This window comes from Thermobia domestica, chromosome 10, assembly GCF_964235325.1.
Source record: "Thermobia domestica chromosome 10, izTheDome1.hap1.1, whole genome shotgun sequence".
Classification (NCBI taxonomy): Eukaryota; Metazoa; Arthropoda; class Insecta; order Zygentoma; family Lepismatidae; genus Thermobia; species Thermobia domestica.
The window spans coordinates 26,968,180-26,978,234 of record NC_137463.1 but is presented as its reverse complement, the minus strand read 5'-3'; the positions used below and the strand labels follow the sequence as shown (position 1 = coordinate 26,978,234).

Here is a 10,055-nt window from a genome sequence, read left to right as displayed (position 1 = left end):
TCTTGTAAAGTCATATGTGCCGTTGCACTAACTTATATTACAGCATTTAAATGCTACACATAATCGCAACACACACACTCATATATATAGCGCACTTTGAAATAGGTATAATTTGTTACAGTGCTGCTATTCCATTTTTCACTACAGACATTTCAATTTAATTAACGACTTCTCCTGATTGGTTAGTGGCTATTGCACTGCATTAACTACTGCATTAGTTAAAATCCTGCAAGTGCTCGCACGAACGTGTTTCATAACACAAGCCTAACTCGCACATTTTTTATATATTCCTGTTGGTAAGAGACCTCTTAACTCTGAAGTGAAAACAGATATGTAAACTTTGGTTGCGGAAATGGATTCAGGAATAAATTCCAGTGCTATTTGATACCCCACATGACCCCCTTGCTATTTATCATATTTGACTGCGATTCAATATGGCGCCTTTCAAGATGGCGATCATGCACTAGAAGTAGTCCCACATATAGATGCTCTACCTAGGTTTACAATACTGAAGTCATATCGATCAAAAGCTTTTTCATTTTTGTGCCAAAAGGGTATTCTTGGACATTGCCTACTGGATTTCAAGATGGCGTCGGTGTACCAGCTCAACGAAGCATTTGCGCATCGAGTGACTATTACTACATTACTTAGCAACTTGAACTGAATCTTGTCACAAATTTTCATCAAAATTCAACTCTCACGGTTTATGGACCTTCCTCGTAAGTCTACAAAGCTCCTGATCCGCCTGTTATGGACAGGGCGTCACAGCGCGCTGATCACGTGCTCGCTGCAAGACTGAACGTAGTTCATCCGGTTGCTAGCAGATGGCGCTGGAGCAGGCTTAGGCTCACAAATGGGCTGTTGCGCCAAGTGGTGAAGTGTAGTTTTGGTGGTGAATATGAAGAACCTAATTCACACAATTAATATAAACATACATTGGTGATAATATGGTTACTACTACTACTACTACTACTACTACTATTACTACAACAACAACAACTACTACTACTACTGTTACTATTAATAACAATAAATAATAATAATAATAATAATAATAATAATAATAATAATAATAATTCATATTATATTCTGTTGTGATTTTCAACAAAAGTTTTGTGTTTTACTAATTATTATGTTATGTTTTTTGATGTTTTTAATTTTTATAGAATATATTATTTTCCATTATTTTTACTTGTGTATGTTTTCCTTATTTTGATGTGACTAATTAATGACTTTATTCGTATTTTTTTTCAGTAATGAGTAAAGAGTAAACAATAATTATAAACATTTTTTTATAATTTAAATCAGTATATAAGAGAATTATTATTTTTACTTGTCTTTCCTTGGACAATGCCATGAAGGTACAGTATATTATATTGTTAAAATTTACATAACTTTTGTGTTTTTCAGATTGTTTTTTGTTACTTCTTGCAAAATTTTCAATTTTGTGTAACACACTTTTCATGACTTGTTTTCATTCATGTATCCTTTTCTTTTACGTGACCAATTCAAAGGTTTCTTGTGGTGCTGCTTTTATCAATAAATAAATAAATAAATAAACATTACTATTGAAGATTTGAGAATTCAATGTTGTACCTGAAATTACAGATGAAGTCAGAGAATAAACATGCATGTCCAATGACCGAGAAGAACGGTGAACATAAAATATGCAGGGTTTACAAAGGCAGGCGCAATATAAACAAAATTGGGAACCACCATTTTAGACGAATAATTTGAAAAGGATGCATTGATCATATTAGTCTTGAAACAATTTTAAGGGTATTTCTTATGTAGGGTGAATAAATCATGGCCGTTTAATGTAATTAAGAACAAAGTACTTCTGTAATAAATAAAAGTATAAATCATGTAAAACCAGTCACTTTCATCAACATTTAAAGAGAATAATGTTCCTGAGTCTCTGTTAATGAACATTACATCTTATACACAAAATTGTTAAAAGAGCCATTATCTGATACGCGTCTTTTTACGTTTTCTTCACTTTAATTAAGCTGATTTCACGCTCTGTGCTGAACAACTAAGTAATATTTTTCTCTTCCAAGTCATCTTACGAAAACCTAACAAATCAATGCGATGGTGGTGTAATGGTTAGCATAGTTGCCTTCCAAGCAGTTGATCCGGGTTCGATTCCCGACCATCGTACGTTGTAATTTTTGATCAAATGATCCAATATATTTCAATTAAAAATTTTCTTGTACCCCTTATATTTGGAGAACTACATACAGTGTAGCCAAACCAAAACTAGCAGTTAACTCAGCATGTCCTTATTCTATACAAAATACGAAAACTTGTTTCAGAGACCGTTCAAAAATTATATGGCCCCTGAACCAAAAACTAATTATTGGCCAAGATCACAATCTTTTGATCCCTCCGCCCCTAAAATACTTGTTCACAATCAATTCCATATCATTTTAGACACCCTTTATGAGTGTAAAATAATAATAATAATAATAATAATAATAATAATAATAATAATAATAATAATAATAATAATAATAATAATAACAAGAATGATCTTATGGGAAATAATTTATTGCTTGAGCTGATGGAAGTAATTGTAATACTCCCGTTAACTCCAAGATGACGTTATAGCACCTAAGTACAAATTAAGAACATCTGAATCTGTAGAATTCCAAATTTTGGCTTACAGAAAAGTATTATAGTCGGTGTACTTTTTCTTGCTCTAGGAATAAGTAGAACTTTGTAGGTATAGTTGAAACCTGTAAATTGAATCTTTTGGGTAACTTTGTTTTGTTTTCGTTGTACACTCAATTCCTCTTAATATACACTTTTCACACTTTTTTTTTATAACTTTATTTAAATTCTATGTTATTCAACCTGTCTAGAGATGCACACTAAGATTTGAGGCTGTCTCTTCTCGAAAATGTGCTGTAAAAATGATGTCTAGACTCGAAAATGTATATTTCTTTATTGGAAGAGCTGTGTCTCGACTCGAATTTTGTCACAAAAATTCTGTGTCGTCTCGTCTCGTAAGCATCCCTAATTTGTTGCTTATTCATAACGAGGTACAGTAGGTTATATGGAAGTAGCGACAACCGTTCCCCAATGGTTCATGACACCTCTTCTTATGATGACTTGAAGAAAGTTCTTCTATTGACAGATAACAACTTGTTAATCTTGTTTATCGATAACAAGGTAACATGGAAGAAGCTGTGCCCATTTGAGAGTCAGATAAGGGACACGCATAGGACAAGATTTTGAGGCTGTCTTGTCTCGAAAATGTGCTGTAAAAGTGATGTCTCGCATCGAAAAATGTATATTTCTTTATTGAAAGAGTTGGTCTTGACTTGAATTTTGTCATGAAAATTCTGTCTTGTCTTGTCTCGTCTCGTCTCGTTTCGTCTCGTGCGCATGCCTAATTACCTGACTATTTGTTGGTGTGTTCAAATGCAATTTCTCATTTAAAAAATCCAGATTATGCTGCCAAAAGATAACGTGAATATTCCCATGCACTGTACAAAACGACCCTAGTAGCAAAGACAACTTGCAAACCGCTTGGTGTAAGCTTGAATTGGAAGTCTGCCAAGCTTGCATCCAGCTTGATTGGAAAACGTGCAAGGACGTCGCAAGCTGGATTCCAGTAATGAAATTACATGCGTTAAATCTTGCATTTAGTGTTTAATTCAAGCTTAACGCAAGCGTTTTACAAGTCAAATCAAGTCATTAGCCAATGAACAGTCAGTGATGCTATGACGCTCTCCGAAGAGTCTAAAGCATCGCTTGCAAGTACCAGAGGCAGATCCAGGGATCGTCCTCCCCCCCCCCGAAGAGGAAACTTTTTTTATTTTATATATAAATAAAACATATAGTTTATTTTTTGACGCTCTTAAAAGTAGCTCTAAGCAACAGTATTACAATCCACCGCCCCCCCACAGAAGTCCGTCCTGGATCCGCCCCTGGTAAGTACAAAAAAAGGCAGATTGTATGAAAGCATGCGTTTCAAGTGCAAGCGTAGAAAGCCAAAAGCCAAGCACGTGCCAATTGGCCGAAAGCTTTTTTGCTACTAGGGGAATGAAAAAGAGAAAGAAATAAACAAAAAGTTGAAACTCAATCTCAGAAATTTAATTACTGAAGAAATGGTAATTGCCTGCAGTAAACGGAAGGAATAAAAAGTTACTAATAATATCCGAGTCGAGTCTCTACAGCATTAGATGACAGTTTAAGCAAACAACTCTGTATTTATAGCTATATTTTTTGTGGTTATGCTCAGTGTAAATAACATCTTGTGCAAAAGACCCAAGAACTCACATCTGTTTCCATCACTTTAATTATGTTTTCACACCGTTCGCTGAAAAATTCGAAAATTTCTTTGCTTCTAATTTTAAGAAAGCCACTGTTACACAGAGCGATGGTGGTGAGTTTGCCGTGAGCAGCGGTGTAGTGAACATCGCTGTGGTGTGCCTCCGATCTCAACGAGATTCTTACGTTCGTTGAAATTGTTTGAGTGTTTCGTTTACTGTACTCAGTCGTGTTTTCTCAGTAGTAGGAACTCCAGTGTACCAGTGAAAACTAACAGTTCATACCAGTGACAAGCAGTTTATTGAACATAGTACTCCGTTTTGTTTTTTCTTGCCATGAATAACCTTCGGAAAAATACTGTGCGGCTTGCATTTGACAAGACGACACGAAATATCCGGCCTTCGGTTGCGCTCATCCAGACTTGGTTAATTAATGAGTTACAGTTATCAATACACGATCTTGAAGCTATTCAACTTCACAATGATGATTATAGCTTGTATTTGAAATTTAAATCGCAAGAGAATGTTGACACATTTTTACGACGACACCCGGAATCACTGGATTTTCGACATGAAAATGGAACAGTAAGTCAGGTCAAACTTTCAAATGCTAGTATCCAGTACACTCGTGTACGCATTTTGGATCTCCCGATGGAAATTAGTAACGATGAACTTAGTGCTGTGCTTTGTCCCTTTGGAAAGATCATGTCCATAAATGAAGAAATGTGGTCGAATACCCTCCCTTTTCCCATTTACAATGGCAATCGTATTGTGCAAATGTGTTTAGGAAAACATATTCCCTCAAAAATTGTGGTACGGGGTTGTCGTGCTACTGTGATGTATCAAGGTCAACCACCCACGTGCTTCATTTGTTTGGCTCTTAACCACGTCGCAAGTTCTTGCCCTCGCAAAACAAAAGCTCAGATGCCTTCAGTTCCCGTTACTGGATTTAAGATGACCGAACTTTCTACTGGAAAAATGCCCCCCACTCCGAACTTTTATCCATCTTTTAGTGCAAAAACCATGACTAATGAGCCTAATGCCCACAATATGGACTTGGAAAACACTTCAGTTGCCGAGGATGTTAATCTCCATGCTGATAAGGACTTCCCCCCTCTTTCAAGTCATTCTGAATCACTTGCCACAACAGAACCAGAGGAACGGAAACAAGATAGTAGTGTCACCTGTGAGCACCCTATACAACTACGAGAGCCACAACACGCTGTGCATAATGTTTCTTCGTCTGAGTGCCCACAAAAACAAGAAGAGTCTGTTAGCTCTCCTTCCCCCTCCCCCTCCACTGTGGTAGTTCCTTCTTCCCCTTCAGTGGCTGTAGTGAGTGACCCAGTTTTCAAAAAAAGGAAAACAAAAAGGTTGCAAGACAATGCATCGAAAACAAGTGAGTTGTCTGTGTGGAATTCTCCGACTGTATCGCTGCCAGCACCAGTGGCACGTGACAACATAGCAATAGTCAATGAATAACACGTTTGCTCCGTGTATACCTGTAGATTAACACAAATGTCTCACGCGACGGTCAAAGCAAGTGTTCCATGTCAAGGCTTCCTTCCTCTTCAAGGGCAGGAGTGTTACTTGTTTATACTTTAGAGGTGAGAATCTCCTATTGTCCTTCGATCCACAATACGTCTTTATCGCTGGTGTTTACATTCTATGAACATAACCATAGTGTTTACTAATGTGTCGGGAAGTCCAAGGTTTCACAGGGAAGTGTTTGCCCTGTATTGTTTATTTACTTATTTTAATTGTTTATACATTGTATATGCAAGCAATTCCTAATTCCACGTCACGATCCTATATCTCGTTAAATATTCGAGGGATTTCTAGTGATAGTAATCGTACTCTATTACGTCGTTTTATCATGCAAACATCGGCTGACTTCATATTACTGCAAGAAGTAGCGTTTCAGAATTTTGACTTCCTCCCTATGTATAGAGCCTATGTGAACGTGGGCCCTCAGCACCGAGGTACTGCCATCTTGTGTAAAAGAGGTGTCGAGGTTAGGAATGTTGTGTATCTTCCATCTGGCAGGGGTATAGCAATAACTTGTGATGATCTAACTCTGATTAACATTTATGCCCCGAGTGGTTCAAATAATAGGAATGCAAGGGAACAGTTTTACAATGAAGACATTTTACCCCTATTTCCCACTATTCCCACAAAAATAATATTGGCTGGGGACTTTAATGTTGTGAATCGTGGGATAGACACTACCTCGAAGTTCATTCCTTCCCCTGCTCTCCAACAATTAATTTCCTCCCTCAAACTCAAGGATGCTTGGGTACAACACCGCCAGGATCTTCAGTTTACATATAAGACTCAAAATATGTCTAGTCGCATTGATCGATGTCATACAACACCTGACTTAATAGCTTCTGTCACCGATATTCATTTACGGATTATACCATTCAGTGATCACGCAGCAATACTCTGGACATGCAAGTACAATCTCGGTGTTTCGGTTACTTACGGAAAGACTGAGTGGAAATTAAACAATCAATTACTTAATCATGCTGAAACGAAATGTATCTTTCGTCTGAAATGGGAGTACTGGCTCAGGCAACGTCATTACTATCCAACTTTAAATGAATGGTGGGTTAAATACGTTAAGCCGAAAATACAGAGTTTTTTTAAATGGCAAGGTGCTGAAGTACAAAGAGAAAAACGAGAAAGTCTCGCATATCTGTATCGAGCTCTCCAGGAGTTGTGGTTCCTCCCCAGTTCACAGCAAAATATGATAGCCATTAACAAAACGAAGGCTTGGATCAAACAAATCCAAGCTACTTCGGTCAGACAATATGCCCATCGCCTGCCTCCCGGTGGTTGTCTTCCCGATGAACATATTACCCTGTATCATTACATGGCTCAACATAAACGTCGCGTTGCTAAGGTTATTGACGTAATTAAGCATGATAATCGAACGATCACGTCCCTCCCCGAGATACAGCAGGTATTCTTCGATCACTACAGAAACTTGTACGCTAAACAAGAGGCACCTCAAGATGGATACCAGCAATATCTGAATCTCCCCCTTCCCGTCCTGTCGGACAGGGAGCGCCAGTGCTTGATGTCGCCTATCACAGAAGAGGAAATAAGTAGGACGCTGGCTCAGTGTAATAGTGATTCCAGTCCTGGGGCAGATGGATTATCGTATGCATTCTATCAAAAGTATTGGGATATAGTCGGGAAGGACATGGTTGCCCTCTATAATGAACTATTACGATCTCCTCACTTTCTACAAAATGAGGGTCACGTGATATTTCTTCCAAAATCTACAGACGCCACAGATGAAACACACTATAGGCCCATAACCTTGTTAAATACCGACTTAAAATTGTTCACCAAACTTTTAGTGCAGCGCATGCGCAATCTCTTTGCTGATAAAATTAGTCCTTTTCAAGCAGCGCTCAATAAAGAAAAGAATGTGTATTATGCACTTACGAAGATTCGCGATGTAGTAGGATACTTTCTTTTTGCCAGAAAACCGGCCTGTCTTCTGTCATTGGACTTTCAAAATGCCTTTGATCGTTTATCACATGATTATCTTTTTGCAGTGCTCAGCGCATATAAATTTCCGCTTAGCTTCCTTAATATTATCCAGCAACTGTATAGCACGGCGACTGCTCGACTACAGATAAATGGTTTTCTCACTCAGTCCATTTCCCTGAACAGCGGAGTCCGCCAGGGTTGTCCAATGTCCATGTTTCTTTTTGGGCTTGCTCTTGAACCTCTCTTATATAAGTTGGCTGCGTATATCCAACCTCCGCTTCACGACCTGCAAAATCTCTCCGTCACGGCCTATGCTGATGATGTGAATATTAGTTGCACGACATTACAACAGTTTCACTATATTATTGCCCAATTACGACAATTCAGTGATATTAGTGGTGAACGTATCAATTTCTCTAAAACAAAAGTGTTGGCATTTCATAACTGGAAAATGGATGGCATTCCAGAGCCCTTCTCAACTGTTGAAGTGGTAGATCAAGTTAAAATATTGGGTGTTATATTTTCGAATAGTGACAGTATCCATTATGAACGAATTTGGGATCCATTACTGAATACTGTGCGCGGGCTGTGTCTCCAACAAAAATTACGCAAATTAGACCTTATCCAACGTATTTGGTATGTAAATAGTTATTTGTGTGCAAAATTATGGTATTACGCTCACATATATCCGATATCGGACCTCTATCTTCGAAAACTTCATTCTGTTATTGGTTGGTTTATTTGGGCAGGACTTTATTTTCGTGTCACACGTAATACCCTTATTCTACCTTGGAAACAAGGGGGCTTACAGCTCATTTCGATACGTGAGAAATGTAAGGCGTTTTTCTTAACCAACAACTATAAGCAATATCAATTTCCTGACAGTATTACACATCAGTGGCTTTCGTGCTGGATGGTCTCATTTCCAGCACCCAACCCCCCTAATATGGAATCCCTCAAAGACGCCCCTGTGTATATTAAAGAATGCGTGCAAAGTTGGTCGTATCTACCTCTCTTGGATCCCACCAATTATTTCAATGTAAAAATTATGGGTCAGTACTTACTTGCACCTCTGTACAACGAAATGGTTCCGCACGTTCAGCAAAAATTTCCCACAAAAAACTGGAAAATGATATGGCATAATGTGCACAATGTCACTCTGTCAACGCAGGTAAGGAGTACCTGGTATATGATTGTGAATGAGCTTGTTCCTACTAATGTTAAATTAAAACGTATTGGAGTACTACAAACGGATATGTGTCAACGGTGTGATCAACCAGATACGATTGAACACAGACTGCAATTCTGTGCTCAATCACCTGATATCTGGAGAACGTTAACAAGAATGTTAAGTGTCATTTGCCGTTTACATGCAACTGTGTTTGAACCTCAGTATATACTGTTTCCCGACTATCGTTTCTTTCCGATCACCAAACACAATACTGTCACCTGGCTAATTGGACAATCACTTTTCTATATCATGGATACGTATCCGTGTGGCAATATGTCTGATTACATTATTTTTCTGAAAAATGCTTGTAAAAGATTTTCTGTACAGTGCGAAAACAAATATTTTGCTCACTACTTACGAATCTTGTATAATGAATATATGCACTGAGATGTTATAAGTTCCTGTAATGTAATCAAATGAAAATTAAAAAAAAAAAAAAAAAAAAAAAAGTGGTGTAATGATTAGTATAGTTGCCTTCCAAGCAGATGATACGGGTTCGATTCCCGGCTATCGCACGCACTTTTTTTTCTCCAATTTCACACGCGCACATTCACTTTCAAGATCTTTTGAATGATTAAAAGACCAGGAAAGTTACTCGTGAATTCCCATATCATTTTACTTCGGTTTTGAAAGTCTGGAAACAGGGGTGGAACAGACGAGTTACCATGATTTGAATTATTATATTATTATTATTATCTCGGTTTAAACTGGTTTTATCTTAATCTGCTGCCGTCTTTAGCAAGTGCTGATTATTGGGTTACTTGGTTACCTGATTGATTAAAGCTTCGCGTCCCTTTCAGCAGCGAGACTATATGAGACATAGACCTACAGCTTAACATGAGGCCCGAATCACATGAAATCCCACTAGAATGCTGATTATTGAAAGAGTTCTTCAAAGAATTTCCTGATCTTATAACAGGTATTCAGAACTACTGATTTTTGTATTTTTTTAAAAAGATGTATTTGGTCTAGGAATTAATTCGTGCGGTTGGTACGCACACATTGAAGCTGTAGTACAAACACAAAATACATAAATACCTTAA

General features: G+C 37.7%; 1 non-coding gene across 1 annotated transcript; it reads left to right on the top strand.

Moving 5' to 3' along the window:
* The first annotated feature begins 2,088 nt into the window (after positions 1–2,088).
* On the top strand, positions 2,089–2,160 carry TRNAG-UCC (transfer RNA glycine (anticodon UCC)). Its single transcript has one exon. It is a non-coding gene; the product is annotated as a tRNA-Gly (tRNA).
* The last annotated feature ends 7,895 nt before the right edge of the window (positions 2,161–10,055 follow it).